This window comes from Homarus americanus, unplaced genomic scaffold (assembly GCF_018991925.1).
Source record: "Homarus americanus isolate GMGI-L3 unplaced genomic scaffold, GMGI_Hamer_2.0 scaffold2722, whole genome shotgun sequence".
In the NCBI taxonomy this organism is placed as follows: domain Eukaryota; kingdom Metazoa; phylum Arthropoda; class Malacostraca; order Decapoda; family Nephropidae; genus Homarus; species Homarus americanus.
In genome coordinates, this window is record NW_024718034.1 from 17,390 (window position 1) to 40,412 (window position 23,023).

A 23,023-nucleotide genomic window follows, 5' to 3' on the forward strand; every position below is an offset into this window, starting at 1 on the left:
CCCTAGCATATCTTGGGGACAAGAGGGTGACGTATTCCAGGCTGGGAAGCACCTCACTCTTGAAGATCGTTACGAGGATGGACCATCTAAATATCTGAATGACCTACTAGTTTAGTTGCTTGAGTCACCTTCTTCTCATAACGGCCCGAACTTCAGTTCATTATCAACATACACACCAGGTCCTTTTCGTGATCAATCTCTATTAATGGTTTCTTCTGTCCGTTGGGACATATGATACACCTCCTTACCATTGGAATGTCCTAGGTGCATCCTCTTATACTTCGTGACATTGAATCTTACAGCCTTACCAATCTTGAAACTCACAGAAATCTCTCTGCAGCTCTTCACAGTCTGTTTGGTTCTTAATTTCCTGAATAACTTGGTATCGTCTGCAAACATTTGCATGGAGGATCGCATAGCTTATGACCATATTTTATGAAACAACAAGAAAACAATGGGCCCAATATACTGCCTTGTGGTACTCGCCATCATAGTAATAACATGATGATTTCGTACCATTAAGCACCACACACTGCCTGCAATCATGTCGAGAGTCTAAAATCTCGCTAGGACACTTCCTGAATCCCACCTTCCAGTTTAATTCTCAGTCTTTCATGGGTACGCTGTTAAAAGTTAGTAAAATCTAGGTATACAGTGTATTATCGATATTACCACCCTGTTCCAAATTTGGGTCTAAACATCCAGTACCTGAGTAATTGTGTTAAGCAGGAGCATCCCTGCATAAAATAGTGTTGGCAGTCCTTTACAAGGTTGATGGGGAAGAGAAGAACTGAGGTAGTAGAAATAACTATGAGGAGTCATTAGGTCTGGCTGAGAGAAACAGAAATTAAGTACTGTACCTGGACAGTAATATTGTACTGTATACAGTTTGGGTGTACAGCTTATTCCTATTAATTGATTAAAGATCAAAGCCTTCAACTTGTGCAAAATTTACCACCCACTGAGGTAGCCATGCTGAGGAAGGAGGATCCTCCATTGTTCTTGATAATTTTGTCGAGGGCTATTTTGAAGCCCAGTATGGTTTGTGATTCCACAGTTTGGGCTTGTAGATCATTCTATAGGTCTACCACCTTCTGTTAGAAGAAGTATTTCATTATGCTCATTCTGCATGGTAACTTGGGGAGCTTGTAGTCGTCCCCTCATGTTGGGGATGCATGACATCACAAAGTGACTCGGTTCACGTTTTCCATTCCCCAAGGATTTTGAAAGTTTCAATGAGATTTGACCTAATTTGCCTTGTCTGAAGGGTTATTAGTCCTAAAGCCCTCAGTCTACTTGGATAATCGAGATGACATAGTTCCAGAATCATCTTAAGGAAGTTAGGTTTTCTGGAGGTAGAGTTCCATGCCTGTGTACATTAATCCAGACTGATGTTACAGTATGGGCACTAATTGTACAATTGAAGGAACATTTTCCCATCTTTGTATTCTAAGGTAAGCTTTATAATTCTCGAATATCAGTTAGCTTTTTCTCATTGTAGGCCCCACTTCTTGTGCCACCATCAGTGAATGGTCTATCTCAAAATCTTGATCTTTCTCCTTATTGACAGTATCCAGGAATGTGTTATTAAGAAAATAGTTGTGATTAGGGTTGTTGTATCCTACAAGTAGAGTCTTGCATTTTTAACGTTAAAGAGCATTTACCTATCTCGAGACTATTTGAACATCTCGTAGGTCTTTATGCATTTTTGTGACATTGTCTTGATTTACTACTTTAATAATTATCTTTGTGTCATCTGCAAACTTGACAATGTGGCTTGATGTTTTCATCTGTCATTTATGTAGATCATAAACAGGGTAGGTCCAAGGATAGAGCCTTATGGTGCCAACATTTCTACAAATCCAAACTTCTATTTCCTCTCTGTGAGCAGATTTATTAAAATTGCCTGTGCAGTACTTCAGATAAATGAAAGTTGCTTGTACTTCAAATAAATGAACATTGCTTGTAGTTCAGATATATGAAATAAGTCTGTACATTGCACTGTACTTTGATCAATAAAAGTTGCCTGTAATTCAGCATAAGCACATCACTCACAGATCATCCCAGTTGTTATGCAACTGTCAGTTGATCCACTTCACTGTCAAAATTAAATAAATATTTGGTCATAATGTACAGTATTGTATTAGTATGTTATAAAAATATGAAGGACTTTAATCACCAAACACTACATCATCTGTAAGATTACTTTGTCATTACTACATCAACCAGTTAATAACCCTTCAAATGGCAACCATCATTGGTAGAAGTTAGCTACTGTATAGGAAAGTGGCCATCATTGGAAGACGTTAGCTATAGGAAAGTGGCCATCATTTGTGGGAGTTTCAAGTTTTTACACTTCATTTGAGTAATTGGTTCATGCATAGCCAATAGATATCCTTGACACCACCCCTATACTGTACCATGCCCCAGGGTATCAATAGTGACTCAGGCAGAAAGAGGCTCTTTGACATCTTGTGCTGGTAAAGGCCCAAGACCTATTTTGTTTGATAGTAGTGATGATGATAATAAAGAATAGAGAATACAAAGAGGCAGAGGAAAAAATTAAAGGAAAGGCAGGAGACAGGAAGTGTATACAGCACAGTATTTGGATACTTTTACATACTTTTGCATTAATAATAATGAAATGTGCATATGGGTAGGGGGATCCTTAGCCACCATTTAAGGGTTAATAACTAAACTTAAGAACACCAGAAAATACAGACTGCATGTGAAGTTTTAATTTAATAAAAAAATATATCATTATATTTAGTCATAGGTAAGTAACCTGATTTTATATTGTATCCTACAATCGTTATGTGCAACCACGTATTAAACTACAGTACAGTACAATTGCCATTTTTAATGGTCATCTGGATTCTTGCTACAAAATCAGCAGGACTGTAGTAGTGGAGGCAGTTGTTCAGGATCTTAATCTGATAATTCTTTAAAAGATATACAGTACAATACTGTAGTATTAAACTGTAATGCAACTAATATTGCGGGTACAGAACACATACAGCTGTTAACATAATTCTTATTAATGTCTTATATCACCTCTGCTCCACGTGAATAATAATAAGAACCTGGAAAGAAAGAAGACTTGGTGATTAATCACTGCATTGTAGTAAGTCACTGTAGACGTGACTAACAAGTCTCATTTAGTCTGGCTGCCAGAGACTAAATCATCAATAAAATACCTGTTTATAATATGTGTCACAATGAAGTACAATCATTGTTAGGTTTTTAAAGTATATCCAAGCAGACATAACAAAAATACATTATGAAAAATTAATAAAACGATATTTTTTACTGTTTAGTACAGTACATATTTGAAATTCATGTGTAAAGTACAGTACTATACTGTACTGTACTGTACATGATTAGGATGGGTAAGTACAGTACACTATTTCATTGAGAGTGAGGAGGCAGTAAGCACATGGAGCAACTACTTATTTCAAAACTTTATGGTAAACTAGGTTTTAGGTCACTACATATGACTAAAACAATATTGTTATAATTACTACAGTACAGTATTATGATATAAAAAAACTATAGTGAGATACAGTAATTCATCTGTTTAAAAGACAATATAACCAAATCCTGCACTGTATTGTATACATTAATTATCAGATCAAGCCAACATAAGTTATTTTAGTTAATCTAACTACACTTTTAAATATTCAAAATACCAATACAGTACATACAACACAATAAGTCTACAAACTTCCAACAGACAAATACATATGCGACCATCTCTGGGACCTTCCAACCAAGGTGTCTAGGAATTCACTTTTTTTATATAGTACAGTACAAGTATTCTGTTTTGATATGATAGCAAAATTTTGAAAGAATTTTACTCAATTTAAATTCACCCAAAGTTTAATGGTTTTATTTTCAGGAAAATTAAGTTGTCATTCAAAAAATTTGAGAAATTTAACCTCTAATGTTTTCCTTCACCCAACTTGTTTTTGTTGCATGAATTTCATGCACCAAATACTATAGTACATTAAAATGAAGCTTTTAATCTTGGTTTCACTATAATGCACTGTATACTACATGTATAAGAAAATTAACTGAAAGTTAATCCATGTTCCCAATTCACGCTGCTGACCAGAGACTATAAAAGGAATTCAAGTAAAGAATTAGGTACAGTATAGGAGTAATGTGGGATAACTGCCATCATAACCCAGATCAATCCTTGTATCTGAGGCAAGCAATGGCTATCAAGCACCATTATGCATCTGAAACATACGAGATAGCTAAAGTTTGTGCGCTTAGTTCACTTTTACAATCTGTAGTTAGTACATTAAACACAGCTAATAAATAATTACCATAGATACAATAAACTACTTCATTAAAAAAAAAAGTGTTTAAATGCATTTAGAGCATTTATGCCTCTTGAGCAGCCTGAAGTCTTGGTGGACTCTGGACTCCGACATTATTTTACTCACCTTGGTACTGTATTGGGAGGTGAACTTTTTCTGGCTCACCAGCAATTAAAAAAATGAAGGCCTGCAAAAACTTTTTGTCATAAAAACATATTTTCCATCATTTTCATAAGTACAGTATGTTCAATACTATGTACAGTCGTTCAAACCTCTTGGAAAATAATAACCTCTAGCATGTTGTAGTGTACAAACTTGGCCAAGAGCCAATTTTAACACAGTTTTTGCTGCATTTAACAATAATACTGTAATAAAGAATGTTTTAAATATGAGAAATTAAATTTTTTTAATACTAATAGATATGGACTGAATTTTTCTTTCCCATGGAAAACTGGAAAAATCTGATACTCTGAATTTCAACTGGCATTGTTGTAATACTGTTTGTACAGTTCGTACTAGTTAACACAAGTTTGGCCAGGTTATACCAGAGACAGTCACATATATCACTAAGTCAAATATTATCATCTCCAAGATCTTACACAACTATTTATTTATTTATTTATATATATATATATATATATATATATATATATATATATATATATATATATATATATATATATATATATATATATATATATATATATATATATATATATATATATATATATATATATATATATATATATATATATATATATATACTGTATAGTGAAAGACTTGCACATCTTATTAATGTTAAGCTTCAAGGAGACTCACCTGACACCTGCAGGTAGTGCAGTCATCATTCAATGCTGCCCACTCAGCACCAGGGGGTATGTGGCACCCAGATAATGGCAACCTGGGGGTAGAGGTATCCGCAAGGCCTGTACCTATACTCTCATACATCTGCCCGAGGCCATACAGGGATCATCGGGGCAACGGCACAACAGTCACCAGGCACCCGTTCAGGATGAGCAATGCACTGGTGGACATTCTAAAGGCCAGCAATCTATTTCTCCATACTGGTGATACAGACAAGAAATTCCAATGTAAGCAAGACAAAAACAGTAGTGTTACATTACATTTTGTTCATAATACATGTATGAATTACATTTGCTTTCAGTAATTTCCATTAATAGTAAGGCCCATAATAACAGTGTATAGAAGGAGAGATAATTCTATTTGATGAAAAAACTTTATGTACGTTAAAAACACTCAAATCTTGATTTTGCCTCAGACCAGCAAATAAAGTCTAGTAGAAGGTCTTATAAGAAGGTCGGTCAGATATCTAGACGGTCCGTCTCAGAACACTCTTCAAGAGTGAGATGTTTCGTTTGAGTACTGTCACCCTGTCTGGTCCTAAAGATATGCTAGAGACTGTCAATTGACTGAAAATGTCCAAAGGAGGGTCACCAAACTGGTGCCTGCCCTATGGTACCTCAGTTACCTAGAGAGATTAGAATGCCTGCAATTGCCTAGCTTATACTATAGCAGGTATGGAATGACTTAAGTGTTAAGTTTATAAATATCTCAGAGGACATAATTTGTCATGACACCTGGAGCTGGCAGATACCTGCTCAGCCTTCCACCAAGGCTGAAGAAAACTTATGTTCTAATTGTGAGGGCAAACTTTTTCCGAGTGAGAATTCTAAACTTGGGAACAATCCACCAGAGTGGTGACAGCACCGAGTGTGAGCTCATTCACGACCAGATTTGATGTATACTGGCATAAGTAGATACATTCCAGAGCCAGTACTATACAGTATATGCCCAGTACTTGCCAACTGTGTGTAACAGAGGCGTGACCAACAAGCTAATCAGTGGTGAAGAGGATAAAATTAAAAGTTAAGCAAAAGAAATATGCATGTGTGACCCAAGCAACTAAGCCAATAATGACTGTAACACTATAACACTTAAGTTTTACTTTTACTTTTATCCTCTCGCCACTGATCGGCTCAGACGCTGGGAGATCGGTCCGTCTCTGATTACTTTTCCTCATTTATCTTCACTCAAAAAGATCGCCTGCTTAGCCGCCTGGGTGATCGGTCATGTCTCTGTCATGCACTGTTGGCAAATACTGGGCATACACCGCCTGAATATACCTGAACCCGCCCAGTGTTGGTCAAGTCTTGTCTTGAAAGAGCTCACACTGGTGCCGCCACAACACTCTCTGGTAGATTGTTCCAGGTTTAACAACCCTACTCCAAAAAGTTTGCCTTCGCAGTTTTCTGGACTTGCGCTTCTTCAATCTTGAGCTGTGACCCCTTGTGGGGCGAGCCGCCTGCCAGCTCCAAGTAAGGACACTGCCTGAGTAGTGCCCCTGAGATGCTTACACCTCAACTAGGTCCCCTGCCTGTCTGTAGTAAAGCCAGGCAAGTTCAGGCGTCAATCTCTCAGGGTAGCTGAGGTGCCGAAGTGCAGACACCAGTCTGGTGGCCCCTTGAACATTTTCAACCAACTGACAGTCCCAACCATATCTCGGACCAGACGGGGTGACATATAAAATACAAACCCTAAGGAGAACATGGAATAATTTTAATAGTTCATATTAATTCCTTCATTTTACATACACTGGTTTTAATGAAACATATGACCAGTTTCCATTATGGAAAGACAACCATAAACGATTTTTTAAATATTATACTGTATTGTTAGTACTGTATATCATAACTGACCAAGTGAAAACAAATGATGAGTAAAGTCTTAATGAATATCTTGTGTACCCTGGTCTATTAGCAGGATATGACATGTCGTTTTATATAAGAAGTGAAGTTAATAAGGCAAACATAAGTTTACAATTATCATCCAAACAGTGCTGCTTATTGCTTATTATATTGGATCCTAGATTTCTGACCATTGCAACAGACAATAAAATATCTCCATGCTCTAAAGTAATCCAATATATTGGAATTGCCAATCAAAAACATATACCAATATCTTGGCATTTACGATACAGCAAACCAAAAACTTTCAATACTGTATACTGAAAGGCTCTAAAAATAATTATGAATCACATACCATATACAAGTTACCAAAGATAGACCAACCAGAATAATAAAAATGCACAAATAATAGCCACAATACAAGTAGAGTAACAAAATAATACTCAAAGGCATTCACAAGTCTGGCATTGGTATATCCAATGACCGCTGTAAAGGTGATGTGTTGTTGTGCCTGATGATGAGCAAGAGGCACGAGGATCACAATGAGGACAACACCTAAGATTAACTTGGGATCAGAACAGTCACATACAAACGTTCACAGGTTACAGTACCCTCCGAACATAAACACTGAGAACACTCAGAGCGGAGGGGTCCATACATCACGCGGGTGTCGCCTAATCCATTCACCACACACCCTGTTCGCAAAAAATATGATATGGATTAAGCAGTTACACAATGTATTGTTTAAAATAAATAATGATTAAATATTTACACTACACTATATAGTGTCCTCCAAACATCCAGATTTAAAATTTTTCACAAATGAGTAATATTTTCCCAAAATTGTCTTCTCATTATTTCAGTACAAGGCATCTGAAACCAGTATTAACTGACCATGGGAACAGGTAGTATTTTCACAGGTACATAAGAAGGATCCTTCTGTGTTACACAGGTAGCCGACTCATGGCAGGTAGCTGTTCCCCAGACTACACTCATCCATCTAAAAGTAAATAAAAAAAATAAGTCGGTATCCAAGTTACCAAGATTCTTTGTACAACATAAACATGTATTTAAAACATACACATATTTTTCAGCAATTTTCATTTTTTTTCATTGATTGTACAGATTACTGTAACCATATAAATTTTACCTTGGCAAAAAGGCCTGGCTGTTATCTGCTAAGAGGAGGTGTACCCTAGGAGGCAGTGGCAAGTGTACCAGCCAGGAGGTTAACACAGCGAGAGTTTTGATGGCAGTGGTGAGTTCCACACTCATCAACATCTAATTCACAGGCCAGTCCCTGAAGCCCTCGTCGGCACTCACACTTACCAGGCGAAATGCAAACTCCACCATTCTCACATGTAGTATTACATATAGCTGAAAGAAAGATGGACTCAAATTAAGATCTATGCAAGTTAAATATACTGCAAACTTATAGATACTTCAATGTTTTCACCTCAGTGTTTCTAAGAACTGTGAGATTCAGTTAAGAGGACAGATTTAATTCAATAATGAGATACTTCCTTGACAGGATCGTTACAACCAAGCAATACTGTACACACCTTCATCTAATTATATCAAACTGTTATTGATATTCCATCAAGGCAAATCTTAAATTTTCATCTCGTGTTAGCAGTTGTTTTTTACAGAATTTCAAACTGATACTCACGCTAATTAAATCCATCTCCAGTATAACCCGGATGACACGTGCAGTGGTACCCACACAGTATTTGTGCATGAGGCATGCTCATGACACTGATGGGCTCCTCGCTGCATTCATTCCGCCTACACAAGTTAATTCATCTACACGTACATAGCCAGACTCACACTGACAGACATAGGAGCCCACAGTGTTAACACAGTGGTGTGAGCTTGACAGTAATGACCATGGTGTGCACCAACCTCACGGCACTCGTCAATATCTGAAACATGAACCATCGTCATTTGCATATCCAGTATACCACCGACCACTGTGTGGCTTTGGATAATAGTGTACAAGCCACTTTATATATAAGCTATACCCATTTCTCCTGCAATTAATGTTTTTCTTTATAATTTGAAACTGAAGTAGAGATATTAATAACACAATACAGTAATATGTGATATAGTACTGAGAACTGGGGCTTCTACATAGAACTTTACAAGACTTCCAAAGATCATCTCTGGTAAATGTTGTAAATATCATGATGTAACATACACTCCATGTACAGTAAAACCCCACTTTAAGCGGTTTCACTTCTGCCGCTTCCACGCCACGCTGCACTGCCGAACACGGAATGCTCACTTTACGCGTGCATGTACTCTTTACGCTGAGAGAGCGGTGCAGGTGCGCATAAGGTTCGCAGTCATCAAAACATTACCGAAGTTCTTTCACCCGCCACCCACCACAGCCGGCCCAAGTCAGTGATAGTGATAATGATAGTGAGGATATGGACTTATATGGACTTTGAGGTTTGACAAAGAGGCCCTGCAAGCTTCTGTGGTGGATAGTGATACAATTGATACAGGTGATGGCTAATAATCTGCCTGCCTCGAACCAACCCCCCATCCCCTGTGCCCAGCCATCTTTTCTACTAATGTAAGTGTTAAAACCTAATATTATTGATATTTCTTTAATTATTAATTGTGTGTGCATACCATCATAAAATTAAGAAGTTATTTACTGCAACAGGTATTGTGTCTGAAAAAGTGGAGTTTGGGGGTCGCTCTGGTCTCTATTTCAATTAATCCCATATGTTATGTTGTTCACTTTACGCTAGCTTCGCTTATGACTACAGGCAGGGTGAGTCATGACACTTAAGATGTCTCTGGGAGGAAATTAACACTAATTAATTAAAGAAAATTAGTGTAGGCAGTATGGTGGGAGTCTGTTCAGATCTCAAAGTATTCCTACACCTAATGTAATGGTTTCATTCAATATAAAAAGAAGAGAAATGATAAGCTTCAAATGTATATTTCCCATTATTTATAGTACATCAAGTCTTAAAGAAACTAAATAGCAAAGGTAAGGAGAATTTCCTTAGCCTTTTAGTATACGTAGCCTACTGTAAAGTAAAATAAGTAAAGGTGTCATTTAAGTTCAGTTTGTGGTAAATTTGAGTTTAGGTTAATGGTTCAAAAATTACAGACTTCAAGAAAAGTTACGCTGCAGAAATTAAAAATAAAAAACAAGTTGTGGAAATAATACATACTGTATTAAATCATAGGACCAGTGGCAAGAAGACAAAGTAAAGGAAATATTAACTAAAATTACTTGATTTCTAACCTGTACAAGTTCGACCATTATTGCCGGTGAACCCAGCATTACAATGGCATGCATAGGTTGTCTGAAGATTGATGCATGTTGCATTGGGATGGCAGTCAGACCCTGTGCACAGAATCAACGCCAGGCAGAATTTGCAGCACTGCCCTGGAACTGAAAACTGCTGATCATCAGGACAATGAAGGTCGGACAAGTTTCTAGGCGTCAACCCGCCGACATTGCATCTTGCCATCTCGACATTCCAATCTACACATTGCCGTGGCACACAGTCTCCCCATGGTCATATACTACACCCTTCAGTGAACATTGTTCTGAAGAAAGAAAATTATTTAGAAACATTTTATAATATTATCCTATACTGTAATTATATTTTACACCAAATATGAATGACAAGAGGAAGGTATGAGAAGAAAATAATGCAAACTACTTACTTAGGCATACGTAACACTTCCCTCAGTGTACACGGGGTTCTTGCATGTCTGGCTGGGCATGGGATTGGTCGACAAGTTACCTCACCATGCTGTACGGGGTAGTTGCAGAGGCATAAAGGAAGCAATTTTAGAATGCTTAGTTTGAAAAGGAGTTTCTTAGAAACATGAAATGCTAAGAGTTAAAATAATGTAAGAGAGATAGTAATGTTCAAAAGTTACAGATGGTGTGGATGTGACTTACTCAGCAGAACAAAATAAAAGATAAAAAAAGAAATGAGGATTGAATACTAACTACCGTAAGTAATGGTAAATAATAATACGGAGTTTATATGGGTAATGCAAAAGGAAGGCGACCTATCACTAAAGAAAAGAAGAAACACAAACATTGTAATACAGTACTAAACTTACAAGATGTTGACAGCAGTGATTCTCAATGGTTGTATAAAAACAGTTGTAACAAAGTATTACTGGTATGTATGGTGGACATTCCCTCATATACCAAAAAATAAAGAATGCATTATAAGATTTGCAAGAGATAACTACAATATAAGAATTTGTTCACTTGGCAAGGAGAGAGTAAAATTTAACTATAATATGCACAGGGCTCTACAAAATGAATGATAACAAGCACAGCAACAATTACCGTGACGTGGCATTGTACAAGTTTGTGATAGTGGGAGTTTGACATTAGACAAATAAAACAGGTTGGTGGAGTGTGCCATTTATCTGTATAGTATTTCCACACTAACCTGGCCCATACACGCCCCTCTTCTATACTAATAGTCAATTGGTTCATAGAAAATTCCAACTAAACGTGTTACATTTGTTGGTAAGCAGACCTGTTATCATCTAAAATAATGTTAAATATCTGGACTATCAAAATACAAATGATTTCAAGGCATTAGCACTTCAGAGATGAGGATAGAAAATTTTAAACATTTATCATAAAAGTCGATATAAATATCGCCAGATACACGGCAGTCGTGAGTAAAACAGGGGAACCAGTCAGCTATTTGAGATTAGGGCAGTGCTTATGGGCAGTTAAGTGGAAAGAATGCAAGCCTTTGTTTTAAATAACCATCTGATGATTTTATTGCTATCTTCGGTTAAGGTGTCTTACTGTTTAACAGTGTTTGTATAACCCTCACTGTCTAGGTACATGAGAGAGAGAGAGAGAGAGAGGTAAGCTGGATGGAGGAAGAAACAATGAGATAAGGACATAATTCAAAAATCAAATATGGCGAAAAAAAAGGAAAATAAGAAACAATACAAAAACTGAAGAAATTAGAATACAGTACAGCACAGTAAACAAACCTTTAAAACAAGGAATAATTTACACTTACATTACAAAGTTGAAAAAAAGGTTACCTCAACATAAATTTCAAAATCTGTATGGAAAATAGATGCAGAAGATAGATTGAAAAATAAGTAAAGGATGAAGAATAACAGGAAGATTTACTCAGAGAGTGATAGGTGGAGATAAAAATGACTATTATGGCATGATAAGATATAAAACAGGGAAGGTGAGGGTGTGTGTAGTGGGTGAGAATACGAAAACATCAGGGGAAAAAATTGAGAGGCTCAAGTGTTGAAGGGTGTCTAGTGATTGATAAACATACGCCTCATGCAGCAAGAGTCGACTTAGGATTGGATGGATGCAACAACAGTGTAAAGGAAAGTGAAATGAATGAATGAAATAATAACCTAAAGTGAGCATTTGTTTATAAAGAATAGGAGAACAGTAGAGCAGTGTACACTATTGACCAGAAGCATTAATGGAACCAACATACAGAGTCTAAATAAAAATTTTCAGCATAGTAATGTTAACTATACAAAAATAAGGAAAATGGTAAGTACAGTACTATATACAAAGAAAAGATGTGTGTTTGACAGTATTTTAGTATCCACTCAAGGCTCACTAAGAATTTATAACAAATTAAAATTTTCCATCAAAATCAAAGTAGATTGAACGACTGGTTTGATGTTCAAGTTCGAGAAAGATAGAGTCATCAGATCTGTACAGTATATCATAGTTGTTAATTTAGCAATGCAGGATGGCGTGACAATGCATGTTACAGTTAGAACAGAAAGTTACATATTACACCTACAATATGATGGGAAGGATTATGCAATAGCAAACTTACTTGTATCACTTCACCAACAACTTCTCCAACGCTATAAGCACTATGCACCTGAAAAATGAACGAAGAATTTGAAACCATTCCGAGATGACAAGACCCAGTCTGCTCATTCTCACATCCATCGTGCTCCAGGTGTTCTAGTTTTTGTTGAGTGTACATCCACATGTAAAAACAGTGGAAACAGCAAAAGTTAAGAGATGAACGTAAAGAATATATACACTGGTACTGTATATGGAAATAGTAACGTTATATTGAAAGACACAGAAGGCGACTTGTGTTTTGCTAAATTAAAATAGAAATTAAAACAGGTTTCTCCTAGCAGTCAAATTGTTGCTTATTTTCATATACCTAATCAATAGACTTAACTCATTTTACCTCCAATGATTTATATACAGTAAACATAAATCAATACAAGAAACAATATACCTAGATTTTGCCAAGGCTTTCCCAGTGTACCTACCTAAACTGAAAATCAAACTGAAGGGTACAGAATTCGGGAAATGTCCTAGCGTGGATAGAAGACTTTCTACGATCACAAGCAGTGTGGTGATTAATGGCACGAAATCATCACCCGCATTCGCTCTCTAAGCGGGTACCAGCAGTGTATCATTCGCTGTTGTTTGTTTGTTTATAAATGACATGCTTGACGTTGTACACCTCCATACAAATGTTTGCCGATGACGCCAAGTTATTTCAGGAAATCAAGAACCGCGGATTGAAGAGCTGCAGAAGGATCTCTGTGAACTCCAAGAATGGTCAAGAAATGATGCTGAGATTCAATGTCAAAGTGTAAGATATGAACCTGGGCGACTCAACGGTAAGGAGGCGATCATATGTCCCAACGGGAAAGAAACTTCACTATTTGAGACTGAATGGAGAAGGACCTAGTGTGTATGTTGACAATGAGCTGAAGTTCTCGGCCATTGCGAGAAGAAGGAAATCAGGCAAATAAATTATTGGGTCTTATAAGAAGGTCGTTCAGATATCTAGACGGTCTGATCCCTCGTAACGATCTTCAAGAGTGAAGTGCTTCCCCATCTGGAGTACTGTCACCCCGTCTGGTCCCCGAGATATGCTAGGGACTGTCAGTTGGTTGAAAATAAAAGAAGAGGGCCACCAGACTGGTGCCCTGCACTTCAACACCTCAACTACCCTGAGAGATTGAGCTGAACCTGCCTAACTTACACACACATGCAGAGCAAGCACCTAATTGAGGTGTAAAAAGTGGGCACCACTCAGTTGAGGTCCTTACTGAGCTGGCGGTCGCCGCCTCACGGGGTCAGCCAAGATTAAAGTCAGAGGTCCAGAAAACTGTGAGGGAAAAACTTTTTCACAGTGAGAGTTGTAACTCTTGGAACAATCTTCCGAAAGTGTTGTATCGGCACCGGTGTGGTTTTCAAGACCAGACTTGATCAACACTGGAGCAGGTTCAGGTACATTCAAGAGCTGCATGCCCAAGTACTGCCAACGGAGTAACAGAGACGTGACAGATCCGCCCAAGCGCTAACGAAGCAGATCATTTGGTGAAGAGGATAAAGAAAAAGAAATGTAACAGACGTGACTGATCGCCGCGCAGCTAACCAGCCGATCAGTGGTGAAGAGGATAAAATAAAAGAAAAGAAAAGAAAAGAAAGAAGAGTACAGTATACTTCAATCACGGTAATGGTGGCTAATGTAAATTGTAAATGAGGTTGAACGAGAGAGGAGAAACAATTTAACTGTGGCATATTAAAAAGACAAACAGTGGCTGGTTCTTGGGTTTTGAATGCTACAGTGTATGATGCACCAATATCACAAACACAGAAATATTCCTGGTGGAGGTTGTGTAATGATAATAATAATAATAAATCCTCAATATACAGGTAATTACATATAAAAATAATACTGAAACAATTATTTACTGAAACCAAAGTGGTATATAAAGCTTTATTTTTTTTTTTGGGGAGTATAACAGCAAAATTCATTGAGATTACCCATGATACAGTTAAGAAATAGAAAAGGAATAGAGAGGTACATGATAAAACACAATGTAATGAGAACAAATGATAATAGGCTGTAGGGGAGAAGGCAAGATCAATGTAGAGGAATGTCTTGAATGGAGTTTACAAATTTAGGGAAGAATGAAATGTGTTTGAAATCCAAGGTTATTTTGGTCTGTGTAGTAGAAGTAAGTTCTGTAGCCTGAGTGATTCTTTACAATCTACTTCATAAAGAATAATAACCTTTTACACCTCTTCTTCTGTACATAGCTCGTCCGTTAATGTCCTTACTGTAATATCACACACACATTCATAATACATACAGTACATAATTTTTTATATTCCTACAAGACTTCTACTAATACAGGTATGCTGCAGGTTGCCGAAGTGAGCAATGATACATTCCTGTCACTCACGGTAACTTATATCACATCCTCACTGGACACCAAGTTCTCTTATCAATGATGTGCTCTACAACTTCCTGCATGTCCTCCTCCCATCCCTTCTTGGCCTTCCCTTCTCCGTCCAACTATCCATCTCTTAATTAATGTATTTTCTAGTTTGACAATTCTTTCACTTCCCATTCCCTCATTATGTTCATACCTTCTCAGTGTACAGTATGTATGTATAGATATGCATTTATGTATACGTTATACCGTTTGTATGAATACTTTACCTATGAGAATTGAGATATTAAACATACTCGCATTCATTGAGTGAGTTAACAGTTTTGTAGGGTGTTGAAATAAACTGTAGTGTTTTTGATTGCTGGTTAATGAAAAGGCAAATGACAAGCTCTACAAAAGCATGGAATTACAAGGCTGGTCACTACTCATGGATGGGTAGTTTCTTTGTTACTGTAATGCAATGTTGTATAAAAATTCCTTCATACATAACCAAAAAGACCTTAGTACTGTATTATATCTACCTGATTCTTGCCCTCGTTATTTATTTAATTCAAGGAACAATATGTGAAAAATATATCGACTAACTTCAAAAGCACCACAGGTAGTACTGTAGATGTAGTCACCACTTACCACACAAGAGCAGATTTCGCAGCCACTCTTCCATGTAGCACCATCCTGTCTAACAGTACCATTCACCCCACACGATCTCTGACAGTCACATTCCTCTACAGCAGCCAGCCGTGCTTCTGATGCAGTCAGCTGGGAAACATGTAACATGAATCTTTAGTATTATTTCCTATGCTTGAGGTATTTATTACTAACTGGCATCACCACTTGGAAGCATATAAAATATTCATTATATTAAATAGCGTATTACTGTATTTAAATTAACGTCCACTTTTTACGATAGTTAACATTATTGCATTAGTGATGTACTGCATTAGATAGTGTCTTAAACATACTAGTATTATACTGTACTTTACAGTACTGTCAATTTTCATATAAGTCTTCATTCCAATATTCACTTTAATTATCATTAAATTAGATTCTCACCCGAGTTGCCAACTGTGTAACAAGCTGCTGTAGCTGGTCAACTTGGTCAGACAGGGCTGAAACTGTCCGCAGGTTGGACATTCAGCATCTGCTTGAGGACACTGCAACAGGTAACCTGCTGCCCCAGACACTAAACGCACATCCTGTAGTGCTCCCTACAAGAAAAAAAAATATTAATATGAAATTTGTCTGACTACAGCACTGTACATTGAATAAACACATAACATTTTTCATTTTCCCACTAATTTGATATTCACAGTTAATACTTGATGATTACTCACCTTGAACAAAAATGCTTGGCATTACGTTGCCCCAAATAGAGCGCCATGGGAGCATCACGAAAGGTGGGATCTTGACTGGTGTGGGATCTGCAGGATCAATAGGTGGGCCAGGAAGCCAAGGCCGTCAGGTTGGTCATAGGGGTGGGGGCTAAACGGCGATACACGCGAGAACAATCTACCCATACCTCTACCTCAGTACCGCCCACCACCACTGATACCTGTCAATGTAAACAAAAAGGAACATCAAATATCTACAAGTTAAATTTTCACAACTAAGATAACATCACATTTAAAAATATGAATAAATTGCTACTCGTATCTGTTTCTAAAAACAGCTATAGCTCGCACATGATGGATAGCTCTTTCTCGTCCCAATCACTGAGTGTCTGAGGGTACCATGCTAATGATAGCTAAATACGGAATCACTGATAAAGTAAAAGTAAATCACATAGAAAAAGAGCAATAGGAAAGTAGTCCATCCATTCATCCCCATCTTCACCCTCAAAATAGCGAGATTAGAAGCCAAGATTACCCTCTTGAGGCAATAGGTATATCTTTAATAAGTTAAAGAACAACACAGTATCGTTCTTCTTTCAAATTAAATATAGTAAACCCGAGGAAGAAGGAGGTCATCTGAGCTGTTTGGCTACAGATTCACTATATTGTCCTTACTGGTCAGCTCTTGTTACTGAAAGCCAGGTAAATATACTACACCTTAGGAAAGTTAACTAAAATGAAATGGGGGGGTAGAGAAACAATGGAGTCCGTTTCACTAATATACCGCACAGTCCTATACAATTTATCAAGTATTTTCAACCTCTGTTAATAGAAAACGTTCTCAATTCCAGACCTTTAAAACCATTGACATCACATAGTTTCTCAGAGATAAGTTGTCTCCAAGATCATGTGAACTAATACTGTACCTTGCAGGTCAATATACAAGATGTGGAATCATAGGGAAAGATCATTCATACTAATCTCCAAAAAGGGGCCCTGACTGGTGTCCACAGACTAGGAAGCAAAAGTGCCACCATGGAACAATCATATCAATTCACAATCAAGAACCCCTAGGTGATCCACTCATCAACTTTTAGGCCTAACTTCTAGTCACTAACAGACTGAGACAACAAAGCCTAAATAAACAAAGTCATACAAGTGAGGAAGAAAAAGAACACCAAACACCTTCAGATTAATGTGGAAGAAGGCGGCAAAAGAAAACTTTTCTCTTCCTGTCAGGTCCATCATATTATGGACACACACACACAACAAGGTCTGATGCATCCACCTGGCAAAAACTATTTCTACTTCCTTCATCATTTCAAGGCACATTAAGAGTGTAGTGAAGGTGGGTAAGGACCATAATGTCCTTGTACAGTGTATCTAGACCTCCCAAGAACTGGACGGTTTTAGCACCAGCGTCAGGAAAGGCATCCCACCGCCACTGACTATATAACAACCGTCCCTCAGAGGAATGAAAGTTCATCATACAAAATTCCCAGGCAGACCTACATACCGTACTCTTCTCTTGACTTCTACTAAATTAATTTAACCAGACTCTTGACAATGAGACAACTGTTTCATGAAAAAATGTGCCCAAGACCAAATACTGTACAATATCTTACATCGTTATTAGAATAATATTTCCATGCATTAAACACGAGTGTATACATAATCCTATAAGTGCATCACATATTCTTTCATTCCAAGCTCCTAAAAAACTGTATTTAATTCTGGGAAAGATTTGCATTCTAAATAGTTTAAAACATTCCATAACATTACTCCTTCTAACATGTAAAGTTGATGCTCTCGCATCTTTAAACAGTTTCTTGTGACCAGGAACTAAATACAATGGAATACAACCACCCACCTTGGCCAGCGTTGATCTGCAATGCGATAAGGAAAGGTTTCAACATGAACAGCACCATTGTGTATGTAATGTAAGCGAATCTCGTCCTTTCTGCCCGGACGACTGTAACTCAGATACCGTTGGTTGCCACGGGAGAAGGCTAGGATGGTGCCTGCATTTCGATCTTCCTGTTGCAGTGTTGCCATGACTGTAAATTCTCGTGAGCCACTGAGTAATGCTGCTGCTCCTGCCTGGACTGCTTCAGACACCTTCACTTCCCGAACTTCACCTGAACAAACCAACAAGATATATTTACGAATTTTATTTCCTTCAAGTGTACGGGATCAAGGGGCGGATCTAGGAATATGAAAAAGGAGTCCAAGAAGTTGTGGGTGAAAACATAGCTAAGCCGAGCCCGCAACAGCGGAGGCTATTAGCCCCACAATTTTTTTAAATCTAACCATTATCATGGACCGAGAACCATTTTGAGGCCATGTGCACTTGATGAGATATTCTGAAGTCAATAGTATTTACTTTTACTATACAAAGCACCTGAGTACAATACTGAATTAAAGAAAGTATTGACATTTTCTGATGAAAGGAGGTCCGACTCCAGGACCCCCTCCCCGAATCCGCCCCCTGGGATCTTGTCCACGAGTTTTCCTCTCACCCATCTGACTCTTCACTTACCTTTTTTCTAAAAGGTAATCCGAATTTATATTACCTTCATATTTAATGTAGAGTATATGTAAATTAGTACAAATTACAAACATTCTACATTTTGTGATTTCGTCAAGTTAACATTTGATATTGCAGACGCATAATGAAATGTTTACAAAAATGTGTCATCTACTAAAAGTGCTTTTCTGCCAAAATATCTAAGTGTTTTACCAAAGATTAGAAATATATAATCCCTACAAGCCTTATATTCATTCAAAAATATTCCACCAACCATGTCGACTTTCCTATCTAATTTGTTATCACTACAAACCCTTTATTGTGTTTATGGGTGTGAGTGAGTTTTTCAACAGATGACATAACTAAAACAAAAGTTGTAAATTTCACTATTTCCATTTCAACAACCAGTACGGTCCAGCATTTAGTGTAAGAAGTAAACAATGAAGGAAAGTCACCAACCTTGGAGGAAGACTGCGGGTGCGATAGGTCTGGGTCCTGATGACGGTGAGCCCCTGGAAGCTGGATGTCCCACAGCTGCAGCGACTCGGATCAGATCCACCTCCCGTCCTCCTCCAGTATCCAAGAACCCTGTCAACATAAAAAACACAATCTTTATGTTCTAAACTCATGGGGGTTGTAACATGATGTCTGTATTCAAATAACCATTTACTGAATATCATCTAATTATCCCATCCATCTATTCATCTATCTATATCTATCTATCTATCTGTCTATCTGTCTAATAAATTCTTAAGCTGTTTTCTGTACAATATAAGACCATTACAGGAAATCTCTTTGTGTGTGTGTGTGTGTGTGTGTGTGTCTTGTTGATTATTCCCAAATGGACGAAATACCGCCACCAAAAAATATGATTAATGTGGACAAAATGCCACCAGTTCCAATTCCTTCATATCAGGTTGGGTTCAACTTGGTCAGGTTGGGTTCAATTTGGTCAGGTTGTGTTCAACACTGGGCAACCATTGTGTTCAATTTGGTCAGGTTGTGTTCAACTCTGTCAGGTTGGGTCTAATTTGGTCAGGTTGGGTTCAATTTGGTCAGGTTGGGTTCAATTTGGTCAGGTTGGGTTCAATTTGGTCAGGTTGGGTCTAATTTGGTCAGGTTGGGTTCAACTTCGTCAGGTTGGGTTCAACTTGGTCAGGTTGGGTTCAATTTGGTCAGGTTGTGTTCAATTTGGTCAGGATGGGTTCAATTTGGTCAGGTTGGGTTCAATTTGGTCAGGTTGGGTTCAACTTGGTCAGGTTGGGTTCAAATTTGGTCAGGTTGGGGTTCAATTTGGTCAGGTTGGGTTCAATTTGGTCAGGTTGGGTTCAATTTGGTCAGGTTAATTTGGTCAGTTGGTCAGGTTGGGTCTCAATTTGGTCAGGTTGGGTTCAATTTGGTCAGGTTGGGTTCAATTTGGTCAGGTTGGGTTCAATTTGGTCAGGATTGGCTAGTCGATATGGATCAGTTACCTTAGTTAGTTAAGGTTCTGTTAATAAAAGCCTAGATTTAGTTAAGAGAGATAGGTTAGGTTAGGTTAGGTTAGGTTAGGTTAGGTTAGGTTAGGTTAGGTTAGGTTAGGTTAGGTTAGGTTAGGTTAGGTTAGGTTAAAATACATGAAGATTCAACTATCGCAGAAAAACAAAGTCGCGTCTCATAACCTTATCAGAAATACCACAAACTCTGAAGAAAAAGAACCCAGCAAAACACCAGCTTGACTGCTCCTTACTGTCTAAAACACGACTAGACAGCCGCCAATGACAACACCATCTACCTCCTGTCACTCATTCTCACCGTCTGATCTTGTTCGCGAAGAAGGGAAAATGGAAAGGGGAAGAGGGGGAGAAGGGGGGGGTAGTATAGCCTAGTTTAGCACAGTGTCCCCCTGTTCGTACACAATGACGCCATACTAAGGGGAGAGAGATAGCTGGGCATGAATTTTTGATGGAGTGCCGTCTGTCCCCCGCCCCGCCCCACCCCCATTACTTTTTTTTCCTTTCCCGACCCCCGACCCTCATCTTTCTCTTCCTCTATTCCGAACCCATCCCCTTCCATCTCTCTCACCCTTCCCCAACCCCCCTTCTACCCGCTCTCATCCCTCCCTATCCCTCACCCGCCTCTCCGTCGCTGGTGTGCGTGTATGGGCTAGTTGTTGTGCAGATACCACTACACAGTAACTCCCGCCGAGTCACATATGGCCACACACTTGAACACTACGTCCTCGACTGTGTGAAGATAGAACCTTTTAGGGACAGGTCCAAGCACACTGTGTGTGAAATGGCACAACACTTCATCTCTAATGGCAAGATAGCCGACATATTAAGATTGTATCCACTTTTTTGCACTTAGTAACTATATCAGTTCTCATGTACAGAACCAAATACACAATGTGCTTGAATACCTCTCACGCAAATGTGAATAATAAAGTGTGAGGCCAGACATACTGCCTCACACGCCTGTACTCACGCATTTGTGAATAAGTTACCCCTTATGTATAGAACTAAGCAAACAATGTAATTGAAATACTGTGTAACATTCAGTGTCATAATATCCTGACAACGGGGGTTAATTATTATGACCCGTTGTAAACTCTACTCTGTAATCCTTTTTCGCTACCGCTCACAGGATGAGTGTGGGGTGCACAATAAAGTAGCCGCTGTAAGCGGCAAAATCAATTCCGCCGAGTCGCCTTATAATGATCCACCTCTAATTTGGCGTCCAGTGAGAGCCGTGGGTGGGAGGAGGAGGAGGGAGGGGCAGGGGAGGGGGAGGGGAGGGCAGGGGGGAGGAGGGGCAGGGGAGGAGGAGGGAGGGGCAGGGGGAGAGGGAGGGAGGGGGAGGGGCAGGGGAGGAGGAGGGAGGGAGGTAGGGGAGGGGGGGAGGGAGGGGAGGGGAGGGGAGGGGGGAGGGGAAGAGGTAGGGGAGGGAGGAGGGGGCAGGGAAGGGGAGGGGCAGGGGAAGGTAGGGGAGGGGCAGGGAGGAGGGGGCGGGGGAGGGAGGGGGTGGGGGAGGGGGAGGGGGGGGAGGAGGGAGGGGCAGAAGGGGGAGGGGCAGGGGAGGAGGGAGGGGCAGGGGAGGAGGGAGGGGGGGCAGGGGAGAGGAGGAGGGAGGCAGGGGAGGAGAGGGGCAGGGGGGAGGGGAGGGGCAGGGGGAGGAGGGGGGGGAGGAGGCAGGGGAGGGGGGGAGGGGCAGGGGAGGGGGGAGGGGCAGGGGAGGGGGGGGAGGGAGGTAGAGGGAGGGGCAGGGGAGGTAGAGGGAGGGGCAGGGGGGGGGGGGTAGGGGAGGAGCAGGGGAGGGAGGGGCAGGGGAGGAGGGAGGGGAGGAGGAGCAGGCAGGGAGGAGGGGAGGGGGGAGGGGCAGGGGAGGGGGGGCAGGGGAGGGGAGGGGAGGAAGAGGAGGAAGGAAGGAGGGGAGGGGGGAGGGAGGCAGGGGGAGGAGGGAGGGGACAGGGGTGAGGAGGGGCAGGGGAGGGGGCAGGGGAGGGGAGGGGGGGAGGGGGGGGAAGGTAGGGAGGGGAGGCAGGGGGGTAGGGTAGGGGGAGGGGAGGGAGGGGCAGGGGGGAGGGGAGGGGCAGGGGAGGGAGGAGGGGAGGGAGGGGCAGGGGGGGAGGGGAAGGAGGGGAGGCAGGGGAGGAGGGGAGGAGCAGGGGAGGGAGGGGAGGCAGGGGAGGAGGGGAGGGGCAGGGGGGAGGAAGAGGGAGAGGCAGGGGAGGGAGGGGCAGGGGAGGGAGGGAGGGGCAGGGAGGGAGGGGGCAGGGGGGAGGGGGGGGGGGGAGGGAGGGGAGGGGTATGGGAGGGAGGGGCAGGGGGGAGGGGAGGAGAGGGGGCAGGGGAGGGAGGGGCAGGGGGGAAGAGGAGAGGGCAGGGGAGGGAGGAGGAGGGGAGGGGGGGGGGAGGCAGAGGGGAGGGGGCAGGG

General features: G+C 40.2%; 1 pseudogene; it reads right to left on the bottom strand.

Moving 5' to 3' along the window:
* Window positions 1-5,332: 5,332 nt before the first annotated feature.
* On the bottom strand, window positions 5,333-19,696 carry LOC121859082 (annotated as a pseudogene).
* Window positions 19,697-23,023: the final 3,327 nt, after the last annotated feature.